Source organism: Equus przewalskii, chromosome 22 (assembly GCF_037783145.1).
Source record: "Equus przewalskii isolate Varuska chromosome 22, EquPr2, whole genome shotgun sequence".
Taxonomy (NCBI): domain Eukaryota; kingdom Metazoa; phylum Chordata; class Mammalia; order Perissodactyla; family Equidae; genus Equus; species Equus przewalskii.
The window spans coordinates 34,142,979-34,149,601 of NC_091852.1; the positions used below are offsets into that span (position 1 = coordinate 34,142,979).

General features: G+C 45.1%; 1 long non-coding RNA gene across 1 annotated transcript; it reads left to right on the plus strand.

The window, feature by feature from the left end:
- The first annotated feature begins 264 nt into the window (after positions 1 to 264).
- LOC139078707 (uncharacterized) lies at positions 265 to 5,204 on the plus strand. Its single transcript, XR_011531727.1, has 3 exons — positions 265 to 483; positions 4,409 to 4,441; positions 4,887 to 5,204. It is a non-coding gene; the product is annotated as an uncharacterized lncRNA (long non-coding RNA).
- Positions 5,205 to 6,623: the final 1,419 nt, after the last annotated feature.

Here is a 6,623-nt window from a genome sequence, read left to right on the forward strand (position 1 = left end):
TGTGCTTAGATTACATTACATAGCCAAAGGGTCTTTTGTAAATGTAATTAAGGTAATTAATCAGTTGATTTTGAGTTAATCGAAAAGGAGATTATCTGGCTGGACTGCACCTAACCACAGGAGCCCTTTAAGTCTGGCTCTAAAGGCCAGAGACAGAAGTCCAAGATTCGAAGCAGTAGAGAATTCTTCTGTTGGCCTTGAAGGAGAAAACAGCTATGTTGCAGAGAAGGCCACACGAATAGCCGGGAACAGCGGTCAGCCTCTAGGAGTTCATAACAGCCCGGGTTAACAGCCAGCAAGCAAACAGAGACCTCAGTCCTATCCCATAATGAACTGGATTCTGGCAACATCCTGAAGGAGCTTGGAGAAGGACCCCGAGCCTCAGGAGAGATGGCGGCCTGGCTGACCTTGATTTCAGCTGTGCGAGAGACCCTGAGCAGAAAACCCATCCATACCACGCCAGACTCCTGACCCCTGGAAACTGTGAGAGAAAGATTTGTGTTGTTTTAAGCTGCTAAGTTTGTGGTAATACGTTAGGTGGCAATAGTAAACAAATATATTTGCTAAATCTAGCAGCTCTATCTATATCCTATGATCTCCAAAACACACTTGTCGGTGTTCCTGGTGTAGGGAGCAAGGACAGAAGAGGAAATGAAGGGACAAGGGAGCCCCGGATACACTGGACATCCTCTTGTTAGCAACCTCCACAGAAAAAGAGCAAGGAAAGGAAGGCTAGCCAGAGTATTGCCTGCTCTGGTGCCTGTGTCCTGGCAGACAGGAGAGACCTGGCCTCCTGGGCCCCAGAGCCCCAAAGTCTCAGTTTAGACCTGTAGACACGCACGTGTGTACATACACACACACACACACACACACACACACACAAACGTGCATGCACTCTCCTACACACCTTCTTTCCCTGGGAGGAATGTGGAGGACAAGGTTATCTCTTCTCTCAGAGGCAGATATGGTTGCTAGTTCTGCAAGTAAACATGTGGTGTCAATCAGAGTCCATTACTGATCTGAAGCTGTAGAAACACAAGCGTTCCATGTAAGGATAAACTTGTGTGTGTGTTTGTGTTGGGGTAGGTATGAATATACACAGAGAAGGCGAGGCTCTGCAATCTAGAACTTCCCTGGGCATTGTTTCAGCTTTCATTACAGCCCTCGTAATCTAAAAGAAACTTAGAAATCTCTTTTAAAAGGGTCGGAAGACCAGGTTTTGTGTTTCAATTCTCCAAATGTTCTTTTGTTTATGGATTCCCCTAAATTCTCTTTCCAACAGCTTCTTCTATCCCTCTGGCCTCACGTTGCCCTTGAAAGTGGCCGGAGGAAACTGTAAGGTGTCAGCCAGTCAGCATGGAGAGATTCTCTTTCATCCCCTGAGTGTCTGGAGATGCGAGTTTAATGAGAGGCATCGACCTTTGAATTATACAAATGGACCTCTTCAGCAATCACTTCCCTCCCCAGTCCATACCCACCCTCAGCTTTTAATCTTCTCAATTATATTTCCTTTTCATTGATTACTACTTTGCTAACTTTCAGATGGAGCAGGCAGTAAAACCTCAGCCACACAGGTAATGCAATTGCTTTTCAAGCCTGACGCCTGCCTCTCACCTCCTGAGGGGCCCTCAGGCTCCCCCCGCACCTGACTGGGACTTGGCAAGTCCGTCGGCCTTCAATTGATCTTGCAAGATGGCCCCTTCCATCCAAAGATCTGTGCAATCTTGGTTAGGAAGACGGGGTTTCAGTTCTGAGCTTTAAGTAGTGAAGGTGAGGGGTTTGCATGCTGCTGGAGTGTGGGAAGGGCACTCACGGATGCTGGCTCTGGATCCAGGCCAGCTGGGCCTGGGAGTGGGCAGGGATAGGCCTGGGAGCAGGGAGCTCTGGGTTCTGTTCCCACCTCTGCTCTGACTTTTTTGAGCGACCTTTGTTGAACCACTTAACTTCTGTGCTTTTCTCTTGGTGCCATCTGTAAGGGGGAGACAATGACACTTGTCTGTGAAAATGCTTTGAGGGATGCTGGCATAAAAGACGCAATGTACAAGCAAGTGATGAGCAATGTTTCCCATAAAGAGCCCCTTGTTTGCATCTGCAAGAGGCCCCGTTTGAGGGCTAAGAAGAAAAATTGAGAAATTTCCTTGATATCGAGGCCAGGCGGAGAATGTGGCTCCAGACCAGTTAGAAATCCCTTCTGTGGCTGGGGGCTCCTGAGCGGCCGGGATGGGAGCTCAGTGAGGTGCATGCTGGGACCCGGCTGGCAGAACAAACAGGTCCGAGGTCTCTGCACCAAGCAGGACGCAGTGCCATATCAGGATTAGCCAAGGGACCTGACGCACAGCAAGGGGGGCCTGCCTCCCAGTGATTTACGGGCATTGACGCAGGGACCTGGGGTGGGGAGGGTCGGAGAACTTTGGGGACATTTTCAAAACTGGAGGTCGTTCAGAGGAAATTACTCAATAAAAACCAGGTTTCTCTCACTGAATAGATCAATTTACAGCTCATAAGGTGGAAAAAGTCTGAGACTTCAAGATTCTGGCTGGGTGGGTCTCCTAAGGTTTCCTCCCTTGGCAGAGTGGCTGTGGCTTTGGCTCTCTCGGCTGGGCACCCCTTCTGTAGCTCCCAGGGCCAGCATTTTTTCTCTCGTCTTGTTTCTCTCTTTCTCTGCTACTTAAACTTTTCTGGTTATGATTCTTCCCCTTCTCTCTCTTCCTCTTACAAGCCTCCTACTTTCAACATTCACCTCCCTATAGTCCTATTAGAGAAGCCCCTATCATTTTTGTGTTCCTGATGATACAAATTCTTTTTCCATGATTCCCTCTCTCCACTGCTGGCCGCAACGTCATCCCTCTTCCCTCTGTTTTTCCTTTAGGTCCCCAAAGCTCCTGTCTTTCTCCTCCAGCTGCCCGTGGTCTGTTTCTCCGCACACCTCTCAACCTCTCTATTTCTCCCTCTCTGCCTTTTATCTTCCCAGCCCTTCTCTTCAGTTGCTCTCTTGGCCTTTCTCCATTGCTACTGCAGTAATTCATCGTGAGCATCCAGTAACACCATCACCTATTGACTGGGCTTCTTTAAGTTTGCACTGAAGCAAGAGAGTTCTCAGGGAGGCAGGATCGTGGAAGACGGACAGGGCCCAAATGGAGTTGTATTGTAACTCCATAATCTATCAATCATCATTCATCCATGCACCTATCATCCATCCATCATCCATCTATCCATCTATCCATCCACCCATCCATCCATCCAAGGCTTCATTTAATCATTCATTGATTTATTCATTCAGCAAACATTCACTGGAATGTGCTATATGCCAGGCACTGGGCTAGGCACTTGAGGGAGAATGATGATCAGGTATAGATGTGGATCTTGACTTCCGTAAGGGCTAAGGAGAGTATGTGGAACCAAGAGACCATCTTGTAAGGATTTGACCTACTTACAAATGGAGAATTAGGCTGAGCTCTGAAGGCTGAGAGGGAAGAAGAGACAGGCAGTGGGAACAGCTTTGGAGAAAGCCTGTCGCTGCTCATCCCTACCAAATCCTCTTCCATTTGCTGGCCAGGGATTCTAGTTTTTCTAGCAGAAGTCAAGGCTTAGGCCATGGATTTCAAGTGCACCACATCCTTTAACCTGGTAACAGTGACTTAGAAATATTCAGACTAAGTGGTAAATAATTGGCATAGTTCATTCCTGGGAACAGGCTTTATTAGAGAGGAGAAGGGGCATTTAACATCTGAAGGCGGGAGATTGTGGGGAACAGGATCCTCCATGGTCTGTGGATGTGTCCCTAGGATGATGTGCTCACTCTGCATGGTGCCACGAGTGGACCCTGAGGGCTTGTGGGAAGAGCCCACGCTCCCAGGTGTCAGTTGGCTGGCCCAACAAGCTGCTCTTTCCTTCTTTGGGACCTCAGTGCTTCCATAAACTTTGGAGACCAGGCAGTTCTAGAAACCCAGCACCTCCCTCCTCCCTTTCACTGGCACTGGTCACAAATTAAAAGCGGCCATTGGGTTTCATGGCTTGATGGCCTTGTAATTGTTATTGGAACTTGCCTTGGATGGATTTATGGTAATGAACTCACCTAATAGCAAATCCGTCACGGGCCTCTTTGCAGACAGGATCTTTCCTGAGTGAAGATATTAGAAAACCATTCTGCAGAGGAAAAGCAATACTGACTGGTGATTTCAAGTTTAGGAAAAACACCACTGTTTGGGTTTTTCTGTTGGCCTCTAACTTTAAACACTTCATTGGCCAGTTGCTAACCAACACAGTTTTTGGCCAGGGCCCTGTTTATGTTGGCACCAAATGTATGTATCACAAGCAGTTTGTGTGTTTCTGGGCATGTGTGTATGAGTCTGTATATGTTACAAACTCCAAAACTTTTGAACACAATGTTTTGTACTCTTTTTTGCAGATTCTTCTGGCCAAGAAAAGAGGCCACTAGCAGGTAGGGCATCTATATGCATTAATGATTTGCTGTGAGGCCGCCCCACTCCATCATAGCCACCCTCTGGCTTGGCCTGGCCTGGCACTGAGCTGTCTGGCCTCCCCGGCCTCCTGTCCTGCTGAGTTATGAATGAGTGAGGTGGCCCCTGCCAGTGAAGTGGGCTCCAGGGACAGTGGGTACTTTCTGTGTCCCCTCAGTCTGTAGGATCAGAAAGCAAATCATCAGAAATGCCGGGGACAAGGAATTTTCTCCTAGCTGGGGCCAGAAAGGCTCCATGTTTTTGTGGCTTGGCATTAAGCAAACAGCCGCTTTTTTGTTCTCTCCTCAAATTATTTGTCCAAACAAAAGGCAACTGGCATGGAGAGAAAAGCAGAATTTTTCCAGCGTTTGCCCCTGTCTGTGCCCCTTCTCACAGCACGCTTTCTGACTCTGTCCACTTTCACAGCTCAGTGTCGGGTTTCCAGCGGACAGAAAGGCAAGCTTTGCTGCTCTGGAACGTGAAAGCCAACTTCTGACTCTCAGGCCTCCTGACCCAACCCAACATCAGAGCGAAAGGCAGACTTCACAGGCTGGCACCCTCCCTCTCCCAAATCCCCAAGTTTTCCCAAGCCTGTGAATCATGAATCAAGAAGCATTCCCTTGGAGACTGAGAGTTCGGATCAACAGTGAATCCTAGAAGAAAGAAGGTCGTTTTCCCTCAAACTCCCGTTTCTTTGGAAAGTTAGAAGTTGGATCTTCTGCCTAATAAAGGATTGTTATTTAATTGTGAGTCATCTTTTAGAAAAGACATAGCTTATCAATTTGCATCTCATTAGAATATGGTAAGATATGCTAAACACGACGACTAAATGATACAGAATTTAATCTTCCTCTGAGGCTTGTTGGGATTAGCCCATGTCCTTATCTACTCAGCACACTCATGATTCTCCTTCAAGACTTGGGGCAAATGTCACCTTCCTGATGGGGACTTTGCAACCCAGAGGCACCCTTACCACCCACGTAGAATTAGGGCCACCTCATCTGTGCTCCCATGACTCTCCCAGCACTGGCATGTTGCAACGTGTACACTTTCTGTTCCTAAATAATTTCAGACTTGTAGAAAAGTTGCAAAAAGAGTATAGAGAATTCCTGTGTACTGGTGTTTCTCAACTTTTTTCTCCTTATTGCTCCCTCAAGAGCTCTTTTAGACATTTTTTTTCCTAATTGCATTCTGTCATGAAATTTTAATACCACAGATATACCATATATCTCCTTATGGACTCTATGTATATCTATGCTTTATATGTAAAAAGCAAGATTTTTTTTTTACCCCCAGAACAGTTTTCATTCCTTTGAGTGCAATATTGCCTCGTGGAGGATGCATGCTATGTATTCTTTACCCAGATATCCCAAATGCTAATATTCTTCCATATTTGCCTTATTTGTTCTCTCTTTAAGTGTGTGTGTATGAGTGTATATCTATCTACCTATATGTATAGATATATATCACACATAAATATATGTATTTATACATATACACATATATGTATATATATGCACATAAAAGCACTTCTTATAAACAAAGACTTTCTCTTTGCATTTTAACAAAAAAAATTTTTTTTAACATTTCCATCTCTTCTACATGGTTGTGAGTTTCTCATGGTCAAGAATCTGTGTCTTAACCACTTCTGAAGGCTGAGTACCAAGGTAGGGCCTGGCATGTCAAAGGAGCTATTCTAAAATAATACATTTCTTTGGAATATAGCATATGCCATGCATTTCTATATAATATAACAGATATTATGATAAAATAAAATAGTTTATTTTAATGTCAAATATATAATATAAAATATAGCATGTTATACATAATAATACAAAAACATTTTTATTTACAAATAAATGGAAACCTCAGGGTCAGCAGTATAAACTTCAATCATAAAATAGTTTATAGCTTCAGAAGCTGGAAGAAATTGGGCTGAAAATTTATAGACTTTGGCAGTTGCTTCAAACGCAGTAAGTAACAAAACAAGAAACTATTCACCTGAGTCAATTTCATAAAACAAGGGCGACATGCTGAGTTAGGTGAGCCTGGAGTTTCCCATCACAGTCTCAACAGCTATGCTCCTCTTTGGGAGGCAGTCTAATCCAGTGACTTAAGCACTTCCTCGTATTCTTGCATTCACTCACAAATATTTATTGGCAA